General features: G+C 38.4%; 1 protein-coding gene across 5 annotated transcripts in view; it reads right to left on the bottom strand.

The window, feature by feature from the left end:
- The window catches only part of METTL15 (methyltransferase like 15), a 469,830-nt gene that overhangs the window by 248,092 nt on the left and 203,056 nt on the right, over positions 1-18,682 (bottom strand). For all 5 annotated transcript variants that reach the window (XR_004323122.1, XR_004323121.1, XR_004323123.1 and 2 more), the window contains exon 9: positions 15,335-15,458. The gene's annotated coding sequence lies outside the window, so the exon portion shown is untranslated. The remainder of the gene's footprint in view (positions 1-15,334; positions 15,459-18,682) is intronic.

Raw genomic sequence — 18,682 nt, 5'->3', positions numbered from 1 at the left:
GAGTGGTTATTTCCAGTCAATTGAGTGATTATATCAGCAATTATTGATCCTTATACTTAATTCCAAAAAGAAAGAAATACACCCAACTTTGATTAAACTACTGCAACACCATGCAGACTATGAGACAGAGAAATAAAATAGCAGTGAGCTGCTTTTCTTTTCCACCTCAGTGTCTTTATTCTTTTGCATCCTCAATTGATATCCAAACCACTTATTTTGCCCATGTCAAACTATAAGGTTTGACTAAGAATTTGGTCATCCTATTATAATCCCTTGCATGGCACAAAAGAGCATTCTCCATGAGGTGGATGCCAAGTCACATAAGGTTTTGGAGTGGAAAATTGGAGTCTTTCCCGCACCCATAGTTACATACTCTGGTGTTAATGGAAGGATTTCTCCAATCCTAATAAGGGCTGGGAGGGAGTCAAGAATCCCGTGACGAGCTCCCTGCAGAGACACAGTTTGCTTGTTGTCCAATAAGCTGTTAGTCTGACTTTTTCTTGGACTGACAGTATAGATTTCACTAGACATAAACATCCTCATTCCCCTGTTTAAAGTATTTTTATAAGCAGACAACTTCCACCAATGTTCTAAGGCACTTCTGACTTTCAACCTTCTTTAACTGTCATTTAAGGACATGCATTATGTCCTCTAACATTATAGATTTTGATAGCAAGAACTCTCTAAACAGGAGTTTCAGTGGTGGCAAGATAAAACTGAGAATAGAGTCTTAGTTTGAGGGACTTGTTATATAAAATAGGGTAAGGTAAACAATAGGAGGCAGATCCAGCTGTAGTTCTGACAGTCCATCAGAAGTGCAAACCGTTCTGGAAAGGGGTAGCTGTCCAGGCAGGCAGGCAGTGTCATAGGGGGTCAAAAAGTCAGGCAGGTAGAACAGGGTGATGAGCACTCCAGACACAGGTAATACAAACAGGTGGTCAGCACCGAGGGTTAGCCTGGCCCCAGCAGGGACTGGGCTTCAGGAACAGAACTCTAGTCATCAGGATATGGGGTGGGGGGATCTGTTGGTGACAAATGCAGGCCCCATTCTCAGAAGTACCAGGGTCTTGGAAAAGAAATAAAGACACAAGGGAACAGGACAGAAACTCTAGCAGTGATTTGACCTCATGAATGCGGAGGAGTTGGGCTTGTTAAGGAGATCATGCCTGATCAGAAGGAAAAATGAGGTCCTGAGCTCTGAAGCCAGATTTAGGGCAAGATGTCTCCCCAACCCCAAGTCTATGCTGGTCCTCAGCTTGCCTCACAGAGTCATTTTTGTGGTTTAGAGGGATTAAGCCAATCCTTATAGTGACTTATTGATAACACAACTTTTTATTTCATGCCAGGTTCAAGTCCAGAGCACTGAGCATGTAGAAGACACAATTACAACCATACGTAACTAAGTGTATTCTATGTGCTAGACACTAGTCTAGATGATTGACATGTAGTTTCTCATTTAACTGTATCCTAAGAAATATACACTATGACTCCTATTTGAAAGACAAGGAATCCAAGGCCAGGTAGGTGAAGTAAATTGTCCGAAGTCATCCATTTAATAAATGATGATGCTGGAATACAGATACAGACAGCTTAACAACAGAACCCAATCTTTAAACAATATTGCCAATCTTGTTGGTATACACTTTTTACAGCAACAATTTGCTGAATTCGTGTTATATGGCAAAGTCTATGCTAGATATTATAGGTACCATTAATGCCCTTAAGGAGCTTGGATTATAGTGGGAAGAGAGATGTATTAAAGATAGTAACACTTATTCCTGGGCCTGCTGGGAGGCTAGAGGGTGCTCTGAGAGCCCTTGACACTGGGACCAGACACTCCCTCAAAGTGAGACCTTCTGAGGAGATGATTAGTGACAGAGGATTAGTGGTCATGAAAGCTAAGGATGGAGAGCAAGAGGAAAAAAACCCCCAACTTCCTCAAAGTCCCAGACGTAAGAAAAAGCTTGATTTCTTTCAAGTTACTGTGGACAGGAGTGAAGGGTATATAAGAAGATGGGAGGAAGAGATAAGAGATGTCACCAGAGAGATGGGCAGAGCCTCATTATGCAGGAACAGGGAGGCCACATTCAGAAGTCTGAATTTCACTCCAATGAAAAAGTCAGAAAGGAGTTAAGAGGAGAGTCACGTGACCAGATGTGCATTTTGAGAAGACATTCTGGTTTCTGTGTAGAGAGAATAGATAAATGGATAGATGGACAGATGGACAGATGGACAGAAAACCAACTCTTGCTCTTCATACTCCATGAAACCAGTCCCAGTAGGTTAAACTGCTCCTGTAGCCCGCCTGCCCCTTCAGTCTTCTAGTAGGGCCTAGAGCACAGAAGACAGCCCCAGAGGCCAAGTCTACCAGCAGCAATGCTATCACATGGAAACAATGAGTGGTTTTCATTTAATGATGGTTTCCTTCCATGCTCAGCATGGCCCCTCATGCTCCCATCCCCAGCCAGGTAGCCCTCACTGGTTTCTGAGTCTCCATGCCCAGGTTTTATAGCTCTGACAGGCCATCTACAACCCTCCAAGGCTACTCAAGTAACTGTAAACGTATGTTTTCTGCTCTCCCCACATCCCTGCAGTAGACCCACAGACTGTGGCTCAACACAGAGGAAAAAAAGTCCAGAAGAGGTCTGGAATGTTCAGTGTAATCCCAACCACACAAAAGGTCTTGGTCTAATGTGATAAGTCATACCTTCGACATCTGTCAGGGGAAGAATTGAAAGGGCCACATCTCTTGTTCTGTGTGTGGCCAAATGGTTTTCTCCCAGCACTAAGCAAGCCCATTTGAGGCACAGGTTGGCCAGGGTCAATTCCTTTACCATCACACACATTTCAACAATCCAGGTGCTCATGGAATATAAAGTTCTATAACCGACAACAAAGAGAGAGCTTTGAAGAGCCTTTTAGAAGGAATTATGTCTACAAAATCCTAATTGTTGCACTGACCTTATGCCTCTCTTGTATTCCTACCACCTTCTTTGTTACAGTTATGTACCTTCCCTACACTTTTACCCCATCTTATCCTCCATGCAGAGGACCAAATAGGAGGGAGGGGCCTACAGTAGTTGCTCACTTTGGGTACCTGTAGGCAAAGCAAGAGGTGATGATTTTAGTTCTTTTTCACAAGATCATGCAGCCTAGAAAAAGAAAGGGCAAATGTTTAGAAAGAATAAAACAAGCAACAGGTTAGACATTTTCACTCCTTCTCTGTAAGACTAAGTTATTTTTATTAGCAAGATTAGTTTAGAAAACTTTATAACCACTGTGACTACAAAAAATGATGCAATATTAGCATCATACCAAAACGACAGATGTAAATGCCAGTAGGGAGAACACTCAGAATAGCATAAAGGGCCCTAAAAATGTAGAGATCCATGATGAGATTTCTCATTAGTCCCATGTAGCTATGACATCGCACCTGTAGTCAATATTTTGTAATCCACATTCAAAATAGAGCTGATTTAAGAACAAACAAACAAATAAGCAAGCAAACAAACAAAATAAACCTTCACTCAGTTTCCTGAAATAGAGAGAGGGAGGAAGGAAAGAAAAAGAAAAAGAAAGGAGGGAGGGAGAGAGGGGGAGAGAGAGAGAGAAGAGAGAGAAGAAAAAGAAGAAAAAAAAGAAAGAAGAAAGAAAGAAGAAATAAAGAAGAAAGAAAGAAAGAAAGAAAAAAAAAAGAAGAAAGAAAGAAGAAAGAAAGAAAGAAGAGAAAGAAAGAAAGAAAGAAGAAAGAAAGTCCTCCTTCCTCCTTCCTTCCTTCCTTTTCCTTTCCTTTCCTTTCCTTTCCTTCCTTCCTTTCCTTGTTCCTTTCCCTTTCCCCCTTTCCCTTCCCTTCCTTCCTTCCCTCCCCCTTCCTTCCTCCTGCTTCGCCTCCCTCCGCCATCGTCTCGCCAACCGATCAGGCTAAGGTGATGGGATAAAGCCCATGCACTTCATTCACACAGGAATGTTCCTGGGCTCACATTTGGAGTCAATTTACTTATATTTTAGGCAAAACTTTAGAGAGATGATGTTCTACTTTCCCAGTTCAAGGTATCCTGGAGGCAGCAGGTCACCAGGGAGACACACACTGGCAGCATGAAAAAGTGACAGCTGGCAGCCCAAGAGTTGATGAAGATGGAAAAACTCTGAAAAGTTGATACCAGAACCCTAATATAGAGCTCTGCACTCAACAGGCTCTATTACAGCCTGTTAGAATAATTTATGATTGAGTCAGAAAGACAAGATCGAATTAGAATGTTCTATTTAATAAAGCAAGGAAATATATATACATTTTCAAAGATGTTCACCAAAAATAGTTTAAATGAACCTATTTTTATACATATGAACCTTGTAACCAGAACAACTCATTTCCTTAATATTCTAGATGGAAAGTTAACATTTTACTGTACATTGGTTATGTCCTAATTTCAATCTCAAACTACCTGCCCCTCACTGACCAGGGAGACACATTCAGGAAGCACAATGTCATTATGCTAATACTGCCCTAAGCTTAACAAAATTAGGTAAATGTGCTGCCACCACCCCCAAAATAGAATCACACATTGCTACCCCAGCCCCAAATATATGACTCCAGAGTTATCTATGCCCCTGCCTGCTGCCAGTCATAACCAATATATTTTAGTGTATGTGCTGATCAAGTTTAAATCTGATTTTAGCAGACCACTTAAGAAGACATCCCTCTAGCATTTTGTGATTCAATTTATCTTTGAATCCCTTGAGTCAGAATCTCAAGAAATCACATCACTTGAACCTTGAAGAGAAAGACAACAGATTGACTGGGACCTAGAAGATGGAGCAAGAACCTACAGAAATAAGATTTTGCATGAGACTTTTCACAAACATTAACAATGGAAAAATCAGGGTCACCAAAGCCAGAGCAAACTAGAGATAAGAATGCTGTACTAATGGTCAAGGTTTCTAGACACCATCAATATTGAAGTGAGAGTGAAAAGGAATAAAAGAAGACAAAAGATAAGTGTACAAACACCAGGAATCACCATCCACTTGGGGACAGCATGCCAAATTTTTTAGCACAGTGTGAAGGAGGAAAGAACCCCACAGAGAAAAGGTTTGCAAGGTCATTCATAAAGACTCATGGGCAGTGCTATAGGTCGGAGAAAGGGGGTGTTTCAGACAAGATAATGCTATAGTGAACAACTTCCACAGTTCAAAGCTTAAAACAACAAAGGTCTCTTTCTTTCTCATGACACATGTCCACGTCCACGGTGGGTCAGCTGGGGCTCTGCTCTATGTTGCCTGCTCTCCTCACCCTAGGATCTCGGCTAACAAACCAGCTGTTATCTGGTCATTGCAGTTTATAGTGACAGAAGGAAGGAGAGGAAGTAGTAAAGCATGTGTTGACTTCTAGGACCTCTACCTGGATGACATTTTTGGGGGAGGGAGGTAATTACGATTTTTAAAAAATTTTATTTAATTTTTTTTTTAAATTAATTAAAAAAATTTTCAATGGAGGTATTGGGGACTGAACCCAGGACCTTGTGCATGCTAAGCATGCACTTTACCAGTGAGGTAGACCCTCCCCTCCCCTGACGACTTTTAAGGGAGTAGGAAGTACAACCGTCCTGCAGAGGGGCTTCCAATATTGATGCACTGGATTGTGGTCACTGGAGGCAGTTGGGTAAAAAAAGACAAGCTGTCCACCAGAGATCAGGGGTCTTCACACTTGAGCATACGTAAGAACCCTGTGGAGGGTTTATTAAAACACAGCTTCCTGTGCCCCAGCCCCAACCGTCCTAATTCAGAGATCCTGGGTGGAGCCCAAGAACGTGCCTTTCTTTTCATACAGGCACGCCTCGTTTTGTGCTTTGCTTTACCGCACTTCCCAGAGTCTACATTTTTTACAGATTGAAGGTTTGTGGCAACCCTGCCCAAGCAGGTCTATCAGGACCATTTCTCCAACAGCATTTGCTCACCTCACAGCTCTGTCATGTTTTGGTAATTCTCGGTAATTCCTGCAATATTTCAAACTTTTCTATTATTATTCTATTTGTTGTGGTGATCTGCGATGAGTGATCTTTGATGCGACTATTACAAAAAGATTACATCCTGCTGAAGGCTCAGATGATGGTCGGCATTGTTTTAGCAATAAAGCATTTTTAAATTAAAAAAAAAAAAAAAAGAATGTGCCATTCTCACAAGCCCCTAGGCGATTCTGACGTTGCTGGTCCACGGACCATACTTCGAGTAGGACGGATGCAGAGCCATTGCTGGGAAGCAGCTGCCCAGACATGTGTCCCAGCTTCACCCTTGCATCCAGGTGGGGCCAAATAACAAGTTCTCACCAAAGAAATATGAACAAAAATATGGTGTGTCACTTCTTGAATTAACGTGGTTAAAAAGCCTTTTTTCTCCCACTTCCTTCTTCCGTCTGTGTTCTCCATGTTGATGCCCGCGGCAATGTTACAGCTCATGTTTGAAGTTAAAGCCTTCATCAGCCTGAGCCACCTTCCCCCCACTGACAAGAAGCACCTGCATCAGATTACTGTGGGGAAAAGAATAAATTTCTATCATGTGAAACCACAAAATCTGGGGGTTTGTTTTTCACAGCAGGTCATAATACTTTAGCTAACAGGGGAATGGGAAGAGGGCAAGAGACTCTGGACCCCCTGCTCTATATTTGTCATTTTACTCTCCTTCAATTACGTGAGAAACCTCTTCTGCCTCCTTAACTTCTTCAAATGTCACCTCCTTTTGTCCCCCTTTACTGTATCTGTTTTCTTCTCAAACTCACTGTGGTAACAGATAAAATTAAATGGATTAGGATTATGAGGTGGAAACACTCAGAATCATTTTAATTCCTGCCTAAGGTACTATCTATAATTTGCTTATTTATAGTTTATTCATTCATTTAACAAAGCCCAACTCCATGCCTACTTACATATCTAAGACAATCCTGTTTCCAAAAATGGCATGAGTGTCGCACCGGTCCCTCCCATAACCATGGTGGATATTGAAAATATAGAAGTGCTTTTTCTCACTGAGTCCTGAGGAAAAGCCTCCAAATCCTTTACAGCAGGGTGCTTCAAATAGCCACTACTAATAAATCCATAATGGTGGTTTTACCATGAAGGGATAAAAAGCAATATGTATCCAAGTCATTTCTATTTCTATCACTTGTATCAATATATGGATTTTTCCAAAGATGCTGCAAGAAAGTTTGGTCTCCTGTGGTCACTCAATCTACTTCTAATATGTTTTCCTGAGTAATGGAAGCTGTAAAGGCCAAACTACATTTGCAGCTAAGTTTCCACATGGACTTAGGTTCCACCAAGCAGATATACCACACAAGACTTGAAATGCAGAACTCAGCACTGTGAGATAGCAGTCTTATATGAAGAGACTGGGCCTTCTGGCAGACACAACTGCAGAAGTGTTTGGTTCTTCTAAGGCATTGTGAAGAAGGTTCTACAGGCCCGGATCTTGCATCAAAGTTATAGATCAACAGGTATCTGAGGCAGTCGAATTTCTCTTAGCAAGTCCCTGGTATGGTTGAGCAATTCATCAGGCTACACTGTTCCTTAGTGAGCAGGTTCTGCCCTTAGATCCAGGCAAGAGGGGCTCCTATTCTGGGACCAACACTTTAGAGGCTCTTACTCCGGCCACTGCCTCCCAAACGCAGAGTGAGAAGTATGTAGGGCCAACCGGACACACTTAACTGGAGTTCTAGCCCCAGACTGTGCCCCAGGAACATGGACCTGAATTCCTTACCCAAAGAGCCCTGAGCTTTCTTCCAGGATCTTTGTGGGACTCTTTCCTGAGGCCATTCTTCTGAAAGTGTACCACACTACCCATGTGGACACCTTTAGATCTGAGAGTGGCCGCAGAGTGGCTTGTTGCCAGGGGTATAGATAGATCTTGGACCTGTGGGCTCTAGCATCCACACATATGCAGACGAGTGTCTCTTGTAGCCCATGGAGTCAGAGATGGGAAGAGAAGGACTGAGAGCCTGGGCTGGGGGCTGAGATCATGCTTTCCCCATGCCACTGTGCTTTGGTGAGGAACCCCAAGGAGTCTGAGAATTCGAGTTAATCTTGACTTTTCGGGTCATTTCAAAGGTAAATTTCCCAAGGTGTGAACACAGCATATATTTAATTTAAGTTTGAAGCGTATGTCTAAATTTTAAGTATTTAGACATGTTATGTGGGTATCTTCTTGAACTCTTGCCCCAGATCCCACAAATTCTTGTAGCAGGACTATTTAGTTCTCTAGCCTCTGATATGCTCTGTAAGCTACTTTATGCTCTGTAATAAATCCCTTTCTGTCTAAACTACCCAAGTGTATTTTGTTCTCTAAAGCCAAGAACTCTGCTTGTTATGCTTCCCTAGATGCTTAGAAAGGGGCTGTATTTTCCTTTTCTTGTAGATAAGTCTACATGAAGTCCAAGAATATGGTTCTCTTTCGGTATCAACCATAGCTTCTAATTGTTGTGACTCTTCCTGATCCCAAGGCTCTGCACTACAGTAGAGAAAGTATGGAAGGTTGGATGAGAGCCTGGGTTGAAGATTCAGCTCTGACCCTTACCACGTGTGCACTCTGAACAAGCCATTTGTAATCTCTCTGAACGCTAGTTTCTCATCTGAGAATTGAACAAGATAGTGCGTGTGCCTATCTTTCATTGACCAGCAGCATTCAGATGCAACACTGACATTTCTAATGCTCGAACTAAAGAAAAGAGTTAATAATAACTGACTCCAGAGGTATATCTCCTGTGGTGTATTTTCAGATGCTTTTTCTTTTGTTTACTTCAAAAACCTCTGCTCCAATCACTTCCCTCTGGAAAACTAATTCCACTGACCTCACTTATGACTCCATTAGGAAATACTTCTAGAAAGTCATTCAAATGTTTCCATTTGCCAATTCCATTTTGGTACTTTGAGTTCGAACTCCTTATGCTGCAGGAAACCATTTTCTTCCTTGCTTTCTATTTAAACTCTTCAACACTCGTCAAGCATTATTATGTCATACTCACGCTACTCAGGGATTTAATCACACACTCCATCCACTTCAAGACATATTCATTTTCTGGAGTATCCAATGACACGATCTGCAATAGCAGAGATAAGGTTTCAAGCATTTAAGGTCCTCTTGGGTTTTCTTGACTTTCTGAATCTTAAGGAATCTTTTTGAGTTAGTCCTGTAGCAATGCAAGCTTAAATAGCTTTCACAAAATGTTATGTTTCCTTTCCATTATATTTTTCAGATTAAGAAACTACTACAACAGTAGCCCTATGCTAGCAGGAAGATAAGCTTTTTGTGCCTCATAAACTTGGAAAAGGGAACACACAAAAGTCATTTTATCGTAATCCTTCAGTTATGTATCTAAAAATCCACGATGGCATGAGCAAGAACTGCATCAGGTGATTTCTATTTTTGAAAGATTTTTCTAGTTTCTAATAGTCAGTGTAAAGTTGCCCCCAACCAAAAAGTAAGTGATTGGAATTGTAGAACCATTGAGATGTGGCATCAAACTGTTGAAACTCCATAGAACCTTAGAGAAAGTGCTTTAAATTCTGGAAACACTCGATACACCTGTAGCTGGGAGCTTGGGCATGTTGGCTCCATCCTTATCCTCCTTCAGTTCAGCTCTCTGTGAGATGGGGAGACTGAGCCCTGCAGTCTGTTTCCCAGGATCCTGTATCAGCTGTCTTCTGGCTGAGTTTTAACAAAGCAAGACACTGGAAGGAGATAGAGAAGCCAGGGCATTTCTCCTCCTGCCTCTCTAGGGAGGCAGCTTCTCAGCAGTGGCCTCTCCTCTGCTGCTCCAGGTCATTGGTTCCCTTGCTTGACGGGTTTGTTAATTCCGCCTTCCGTCTGACAACCCTCTAGGCAATAATACTGCTACATGTTTCATCTTTCCAGCCTACAGATGGTAGCGGTTTTCTGCTGTTTAACTTTGTATTACTTTACCATCCGCTCTGTGGTTCTCAGATATTCCATTACCTTTGTAATAACTTTCCTGAATTCACTTCACTCTATTGAAAAATCTTAAAGCAATTTCTGTTTTCCTGGTTAGACTCTGACTGATAATATAATTCACTGAATTTTGAAACAATGCACATAATTATTAGTGCACCAATAAGAATGTTAATGAACTTGGGTAGGATAAGTCACCTTACAGACTTCTTAGGACCTAACATGAAGTGAAACATAAATTGTGGAAAAACTGCCCCAGCAAGAAGAGATCAATGGAATATAAGGTAACAGTGTAATCTAGGGACTTGATGGTCAATTTTTTTTTCCTTCCAGGTAAAATAATATCTAGGTAAGTAGTGAATGCAACAACAGTTACTGACCTATTTAAAATTCTGAACTTAGGCCAATAGGCTTATTATCTAGTATGGACTGCATTAAGATGTTCATTACAACAGCTCACAGTAACACCTGAAAACATTATGTCTGACTTGTTAACAAAACGAATGCCAAATATGTAAACCAGCACATGGAAACATTTGATTTCATTTTGATCTCATTCTTTCATTTATACATTGAGTACCTACTGTATACCAGTCATTCTTTCTAGGTCCTATAAATACACCCCTGAGCACATTAGAAAAACCTATCCCTTACTTGCGTGGAGTTTATGGTCTGGAGGAGGTGGTGGCAGTGTTTGGACCAATATCAACCAACAGTTTAAAAACCTCAGAGGAAAAACAGCCAATCCCCCCTTTCTTTTTCTAAGTCTAATCTGTCATCTTAAATCCTAAAATGAAAAAAAAAAAAAACAGATGATCTTCTTACCTTCTAAAATATAATAATATATAAGGGAATTAGATTTGAAGTTTGGCAAGTTTTGATTTGAGTTCAGGCTCTTTACTTTCCTGGCTGTTTAAATTATCACGTTTATCAAGGATTTCTCATATAGGCTCCCTAGAGTAATTCTAAAAATAGAAAATTCACTCCTGGGCATATATCCAGAAGGAACCCTAATTCAAAAAGACACCTGCACCCTAATGTTCATAGCAGCACTGTTTACAATAGCCAAGACATGGAAACAACCTAAATGTCCATCGACAGATGACTGGATAAAGAAGATGTGGTATATTTATACAATGGAATACTACTCAGCCATAAAAGATGACAACATAATGCCATTTGCAGCAACATGGATGGCCCTGGAGAATGTCATTCTAAGTGAAGTAAGCCAGAAAGAGAAAGAAAAATACCATATGATATCCCTCATATGTGGAATCTAAAGGAAAAAAAAGAAGACAAATGAACTTAAACATAAAACAGAAACAGACTCACAGACATAGAATACACACTTGTGGTTGCCAGAGGAAGGGGGTGGGAAAGGACAGACTGGGAGTTCAAGATTTATAGATACTGACAGGTATATATAGAATAGATAAACAAGCTTATACTGTATAGCATAGGGAAATATATACAAGATCTTGTAGTAGCTCATGGTGAAAAGAGTATGAAAACGAACATATGTATATTCATATATGACTGAAAAATTATGCTGTACACCAGAAATTGACACACATTGTAAACTGACTATAACTCAATAAAAAAAAATAGGAAATTGTGTTGAGAATAGAGATATTTAAGTTTGGAGAACTGAAATAAGTTTTTCATTTCATTTACTTTCATTTGATTTTTGCTTTTCAGCAATTGACCATGATGTGCTTGTGGATTCATTGTTTTTGTTGTTGTCATTGTTTTTAACAAATTTGGGAAATTTTAGGTCATTAATTTTTCAGATATATTTTTCTGCTTTATTCAGTATTTCTACTTCTGTGACTTTAATTACACTTTTATTAGACTGGTTTATATGGTCCCATGACTCATTAAGAATATACCATTTTTTAAAAATCTTTTTTGTCCCTGTTCTTCAGGTTGGATAATTTCTATTTTTCTATCTTTAAGTTCACTGACTTTTTTTTTCAGTATCCAATCTACTATTAATATAATCCGATCAATTTTTAAATTTTAGATAGTATACTTGTTAGTTCTAGAATTCTATTTGGTTTTCATAGTTTCCATTTTTCTGATGAGATTTACTACTCTACATTTCCTAAAGACATCTTTTCTTTTAAATTCTTAAATATATTTATAATAGCTAATTCAAAATCAGTATCTCTAATTTCAACAACTAAGTCATCTGGGATCTGTTTCTTTTGGTTGGTTTATTTTCATGATTACTGTTCACATTTTTCTCTTTCTTCATATATTACACAAGACATTTAAGACAATACATTATAGTGAGTTTGATTATATTATCTTCCTTAAAAAGCTATTAAGTTTTGTTCTTGCAGGCAGTAAAACCTCTTTATTAAAAAAAAAACTGCTTTTATGATCTCACAAACTGCCTCCTATTCCTTTAAATACCTCTGACATATTCTTTCTGCCATAAATATTATCATGACTACAGTCAAAGGAAAAACGGCTATACAAATGCTCAGCAATTCAGAAGTCATGAGTGTTAGAATTTAAAATCCATTTCATCCTTTTATTTCAAGGTTAGCTTCTATGTGGAGAACTCACTGTACAGATTTGCATATATATTATTTTGTATTACCTATAAAAATCATATTCTGAAGAAAGCAATATAAATTTTAAGTGTAAACAGCCTTAACAAAATCAGTTTGTAAGAACATCTTAGTTTAAAAAGCTTAGTTTGTAAAAAATAAAAATAATCTAAAACAATTCCAGGGAAGGAGTCTTAACACGTTCACGGCAGCTGAATTAGAGGAAATAAGAACACTAATTTGGAGGTAAAGGAAACAAAACTACTTGGTAATCTCTGTTTGATTGACATATGTATAAGGATTAAGTGAGCCCATATTGAACACCTGTTCTATTCCAGTTTGAGCCAAAGATTTAATAGTATTTTTGTTGTTGTTTTAAAAAGAACATATTTGTTGAAAAAACTCTTAGATACTTAAAAGTATAAAGAAAAAATTTCAGTCTTCTCAGAAATAAATGCCTGAACATGTTAAGTTATTTCCTTCAAGTTTTGATATGTATGTATAGTGTATACATGTGTGTCTGTGTGTGTACTGGGTAAAAATCACATATATATAACAAAATTGGAATGATGCTCTCAATATAATGCTTTATCTTATTTATGTCACTAAAAACATTACATGGACTTTTCAACAAGATTAAATGGCCTTTGAGAAATGTGATCTTTAGCCGGCCAACAGGCACATGAAAAGATGCTCAACATTGCTAATTATTAAAGAGATGCAAATCAAAACCACAAGGAGGTATCACCTCACACCAGTCAGAATGGCCGTCATCAAAAAGTTTACAAATAATAGATGCTGAACAGGGTAGGGAGAAAGGGAAACCCCCATACACTGTTGGTGGAACTATAAATCGGTGCAGCCGCTCTGGAAAACGGTATGGAGATTCCTTAAAAAACTAAAAATAGACTTACCATATGATCCAGCAATCCCACTCCTGGTTATACATCCAGAAAAAACAAAAATTCTAATCTGAGAAGATATGTGCACCCCGATGTTCATAGCAGCATTATTTACAATAGCCAAGACATGAAAACAACCCAGGTTCCAATCAATAGATGATTGGCTTAAGAAGATGCCACACACACACACACATATATACACACACACACACACACACACACACAATAAAATATCACTCAGCCATTAAAAAAAGAAATGAAATATTGCCATTTACAGCAACAGGGATGGACCTAGAGAATTTATACTTACTGAAGTAAGTCAGCCAGAGAGAGACAAATACTATATATCACTTATATGTAGAATCTAAAAAAAAAATACAAATGTATCTATATACAAAACAGAAGCAGACTCACAGACATAGGAAACAAACTTATGGCTACCAAAGGGAAGAGGAAGGGGGAAGGAACAAATTAGGAGCACAGGATTAACAGATACAAACAGATGAAATAGGTAAGTAATAAGGATTTACTGTATAGCACAGGGAATTATAGTCAATACCTTGTAATAATGTATAACGGAATATAACCAGAAAAAATAACTGAATCACTATGCTGTACACCTGAAACTAACAATACATAAATCAATTATACTTCAATTAAAAAAAAGAAAAATGTGATCTTTGATAGTTGTCTAACATTATATGGATAATTTACTTATCCATCTCACTAATATACGAGATTATGTTGTTTCCAACTTTTCATTATCAAATAAATTAAATATGATTATTTCCATACAATATATTTCTGAAATGGAAATAGTAGGTTGATGGATGTGAAGAGAGTTAAGAAGGCAGGACATAAAGCCAGTGTAATGGAAAGAGAAAAGCTTGAAACAGAAACAGAGGTGGTTTTAGTTAGCATTGTTTATATAACTCAATTGGAAAGGATGGTATGCCAAGGCAGCAGGCTTTCATAAAATAGTTGCTCTGCACTTCCAACAATCATTGGAAAATGGGAGCTTAGACTGAAGACTTGTAAAGCTACAGCAGGATTCTTTATAGTATGTGCCGTAGAACATCCACTGTGCGGGATTTTAACAAGTGTTGTATTAAAGAAGTGGTGTGGGTGGGGGTGGGTATGGCTCAGGGGTAGAGTGTGTGCTTAGCATGTACAAGTTCCTGGGTTCAATCCTGGGTACCTCCATTAAAAAAAAAAACTAATAATAAGTAAATAAATAGACCTAGTTACCTCCTTCCCAAAAAACAAACAAACAAAAAAGGAGTATTGTGAGATACATTGACTTTGGGAAATACAGACAAAGCCAAACAAGATTTTCACTGTTATGTTTTACTGCAGGACTTCCCAGAGCCTTGAAGGTTCTTATGTGCTTTTTAACACGTCAGAGACTAAAACATAGAACATTTCCCAAAATCTTTTGTTCATTAAGTATCTTGGGAGAAAAGCGTTCCGTGGAACACCAAATTGGGCAAAAGTACTCCAACAGAATTGAGGAGAAGTACATTATAGTCAAGGTCGGTGGAAAAACCATATTAGATTAAGTTCTATTAGGTTAAATGGTTTTACAGCAACATTGCCACGTCTTGAAATCTTGCTTTCAATTTATATTCCTTATTTATCTCTTTCAAAATGCCAAATGACCTATACCTTTCTTTTGTCAGTGCATAGCTCTAAACAAAGGTAAGATTTGGCGGACTGTGAATTTTATTTCCCTATGACAAATTTTTGTGGAGTAACATAGTCACAAAATCCCGGCCTAGTTGTTAGGACAGAGTGGTTGGCTCTGCCACCAGCTAGCTTTGTGACCTTAGAAATTAACTTTGTTTGGCACAGATGTAAAATAAAAGGTCTGTTCAATGAATGATTTGAACTAGATGTTCAGACACTTTCAATCATTCTCACCTGGTGTCATTCACGGACTTGAAGATCTAACCAGCTTCTCTCTCTGGGATCTGTCTTACGTATCTTAGGCTGTGATGGTAATCTTATTCTCTAAGTCCACAGCATTTTTAATAACGAAGCTATCCTATAATGACATAAACCAAGAGAAAGACAGTTATTCAACTTCCTATCAAAAATTCAAAAATAAAAACATTTCTGTTCTGCCTTTTGCCTTCAAAGATATTTGTGCCCCAGAGATCAGGGACCTTGCTAACCTACATTTTCTGCATTACCTCTGTAGTTCCAGGTTGGCCAATGGGCTACTTGTGCTTACAGTAGAGATGTTTAACCTGGATCCTTGAACCCTATGAAATTGTGTGTAACATTTTCTCTTTATATGTGGGAATGTTTATCTTTCTGGGAACACACTCCAACTTTCAGTAGATTTTCAAATGGCATTTTAAACCCTTCAAAATAGTTAAAAATTATTGTTTATAGGTGTCCTAAGGTTTTTGAAGAGGTACATGAAGTAAAAAAAAAAAAGGCACAGATTAATGCTGGTCTAAGTTATTACTACACTAATTTACCCATCATCAGAATGTGTGGGAGTAGAGACCTCAGGCTATAGAAATCAGCATGATTGCAAAAAGACAAAAAAAAAAAGCTATTTAGAGGCATCTTCTCTTCTTCTTTGCTTCTTCAAGCCCCAACCACTGCATGGAAAAAAAAAAAAACTGTAGGAAAAATGTCTTAATGGTATGTTGTAAAAACAGCCATTAACCAGCTACAAGATGTGTCATCACTGGCAAAAGCAGAGATAACAATATTTGTCCACATATTAACCTTGCTTTTAGAGAGCTTAAAAAGAAACATTTCTACAGGATTGTTCAGTGTCATCAGAGTGCCTACGTCATAGTTCACTGTGACTGGTCCTTTAGGGAAAGGATTCTTAAGAAAGCCTGGCTGTAGGATACCTTGGCCATCTTTACTTAATCTGATTATTTTCGTCATACGCTGTCTTCTGCATGCTCTCCGACTGCAGGTCTCAATTTATTGATGCCTATTCTAGATTAGAATCACACATATATCTCCATACACCTCTGAACATCATCACTGTGTGTGACAGCAATGATGATGAAAGTGTGAACAATGATGACTACAGCTAATATTGAGCTAGTATTTAGTATGTGCCTTACAGAAAGCTTTTAAGGTAGTGATTATTACTAACATGTTCACAGACAAGGAAACTAAACTATAGAACGTAATTTAGCCTGGATCACAGGTGGCCAAACCAGGATTCAAGCCCAAATAGTCCTAGCCTAGAGCTTATTATGCTATTTGACCTTTAAGATGTAACTCGGGAATTTGCTTATATCCTCCTCATTTTCCATTGTTCCAATTTTCCCCATGTTTCTTCTCCCTCAGTTCTCCCACCCAGAATGCCCTCAAGTTACTTCTAGATTCAACTACTAGAAACAGCCAGCATTTTCCCTTGGCCCAAAAGACATGGTCATCTCAGTTCATGATATAGGACCTTGACTGCCATACTCCTTGTTGGCCAACTGTGTCTGAATCTAGTCTCCTGTGACCAGAATGTTGCAATGGCCCTATTGAAGTTGGAGTTAAACTCTGAACAGTCACATTTTACAGATTATATGTTGAGGTTTTATAGATCATCTGCAGAAGACTCAGTGTCCTGGGCTTGCCAGGAATAGGTTCTACATCATATAAGGCTGTTTCCCAAACATTGGCCAGTCCCATAATACTTTTGTGATATTTTTCAGTCCTGTGCCATCTCTCCTAGTATTTATGTAATATTTGGATTTAAATACACTATTTTTTTAGGTAAATAGATATATTTATAAATAAAAGTTTATTTCATCACAATAGATTGAAAACTAGTATCATCCAATCTAAATAGAGAGCAATTCAAAAAGCAAACAAGACAAAACAAAACTATGTTGTTAAATTTTACCTAGACTTTATTGCTTTCTAAGACTCTGAATATTGAGGCTTCTTTCTCTTTGTTAAAAAGGGAAATTATGTAGTATTAGAGAAAAACCAGTACTAAGCTGATATTTCTCTTTGATCTAATCAGAAGGGTTAAAGGGGAATGAAAAAGAGAAAAACTTTTCATACTATACAATTTATTCTTATTAATTCTCATACTATACAATTAATTCAATGCCCTGTCTGCACATTACCTAAAATTCATCGTGAACAAACCTGTTTGGTAGAAATACAATGCACATCATACATAATTAAAAATTTTCTACTAACTACATTAAAAAATAAAAATAAATTGGAGAAATTAATTTTAATATTTGATTTAAACCCACATATCTAAAATATTATCATTTCAACACATAATCAATATAAAACTTATTTATGAGATATTTTACACTGCTTTTTTATATTGTCTTTTATATCTGGTATGTATTTTACACTTATAGCACATCTCAATTCATATCAGCCACACTTAAAGTACTCAACAGTCACATGAGGCTAGTGGCTATAGGATTAGATAGCACAGAATCTCTACACTGCACACTTTAGGAAAAACAGGCTGTATAAGAACGCCTGATCTCCAGGACCCTTTGTGGTTAACATGGTTATGACCCCTGGCAGCCAGTTCTGGACCTTTCCATACCTTGGTTTCTGTGCCTTGAAAATGAGAGAATTTCACTGACTGTCCCTGGGGTTTCAAGCTCTCCTGCTTTACTGACTGCTATTTGTTTCTTTCCTGTCCCCACTCCCTTTAAAGCTTTATTCTTTAAAATCATTTAAAGCCTTATTCTTGGAAACCTTCAAACAGCAAGATGCACCATCACCCTCCAAAGAGTACACATTGTTGCCACAGGAGAGCAGATACAGGGATGAGTTACATCTGATGGTTACAGTGCCTGAAAGCAGCCTCCAAAGGAGAAGCAAAGCACATCCCAAGAGTCAGTGTTCATTCATTCATTCATTCATTCATTCATTCATTCATTCATTCATCTATTCATTCGTTCATTCAACAGCATTCATTGAGCCTGCTCTGTATCAGGCTCCATGCCAGGTGTTGAACATAGAAAGTTGAATAAGATATGATCTCATCAGTGGGAGAATGGGTTGGGAAAAGTTTGGTGAAACAGGTACTGTTGGCTGAACCCCAAAGCTTCAGGAGCATAGAAGTGGGACAATCGAGGACTCCCTGGAGAAGGTAACATTTAAATGGACTCTTGAAGAACAAATAGAAGGTAGCCAGGCAATAAGCAAAAAAAAAAAAAAAAAAAAAAAAAATGTGCTAAGCAAAGGAAGCAGCAGGTGCAAAGGTCCAGAGGCAAGAGTCATATTTGGGGATCTCAAAGCAATTGTTACCAAATTTCA

This window comes from Camelus ferus, chromosome 10 (assembly GCF_009834535.1).
Source record: "Camelus ferus isolate YT-003-E chromosome 10, BCGSAC_Cfer_1.0, whole genome shotgun sequence".
NCBI lineage: Eukaryota > Metazoa > Chordata > Mammalia > Artiodactyla > Camelidae > Camelus > Camelus ferus.
The sequence above is the reverse complement of the archived record's forward strand: the minus strand, read 5'-3'. Positions and strand labels throughout refer to the sequence as shown.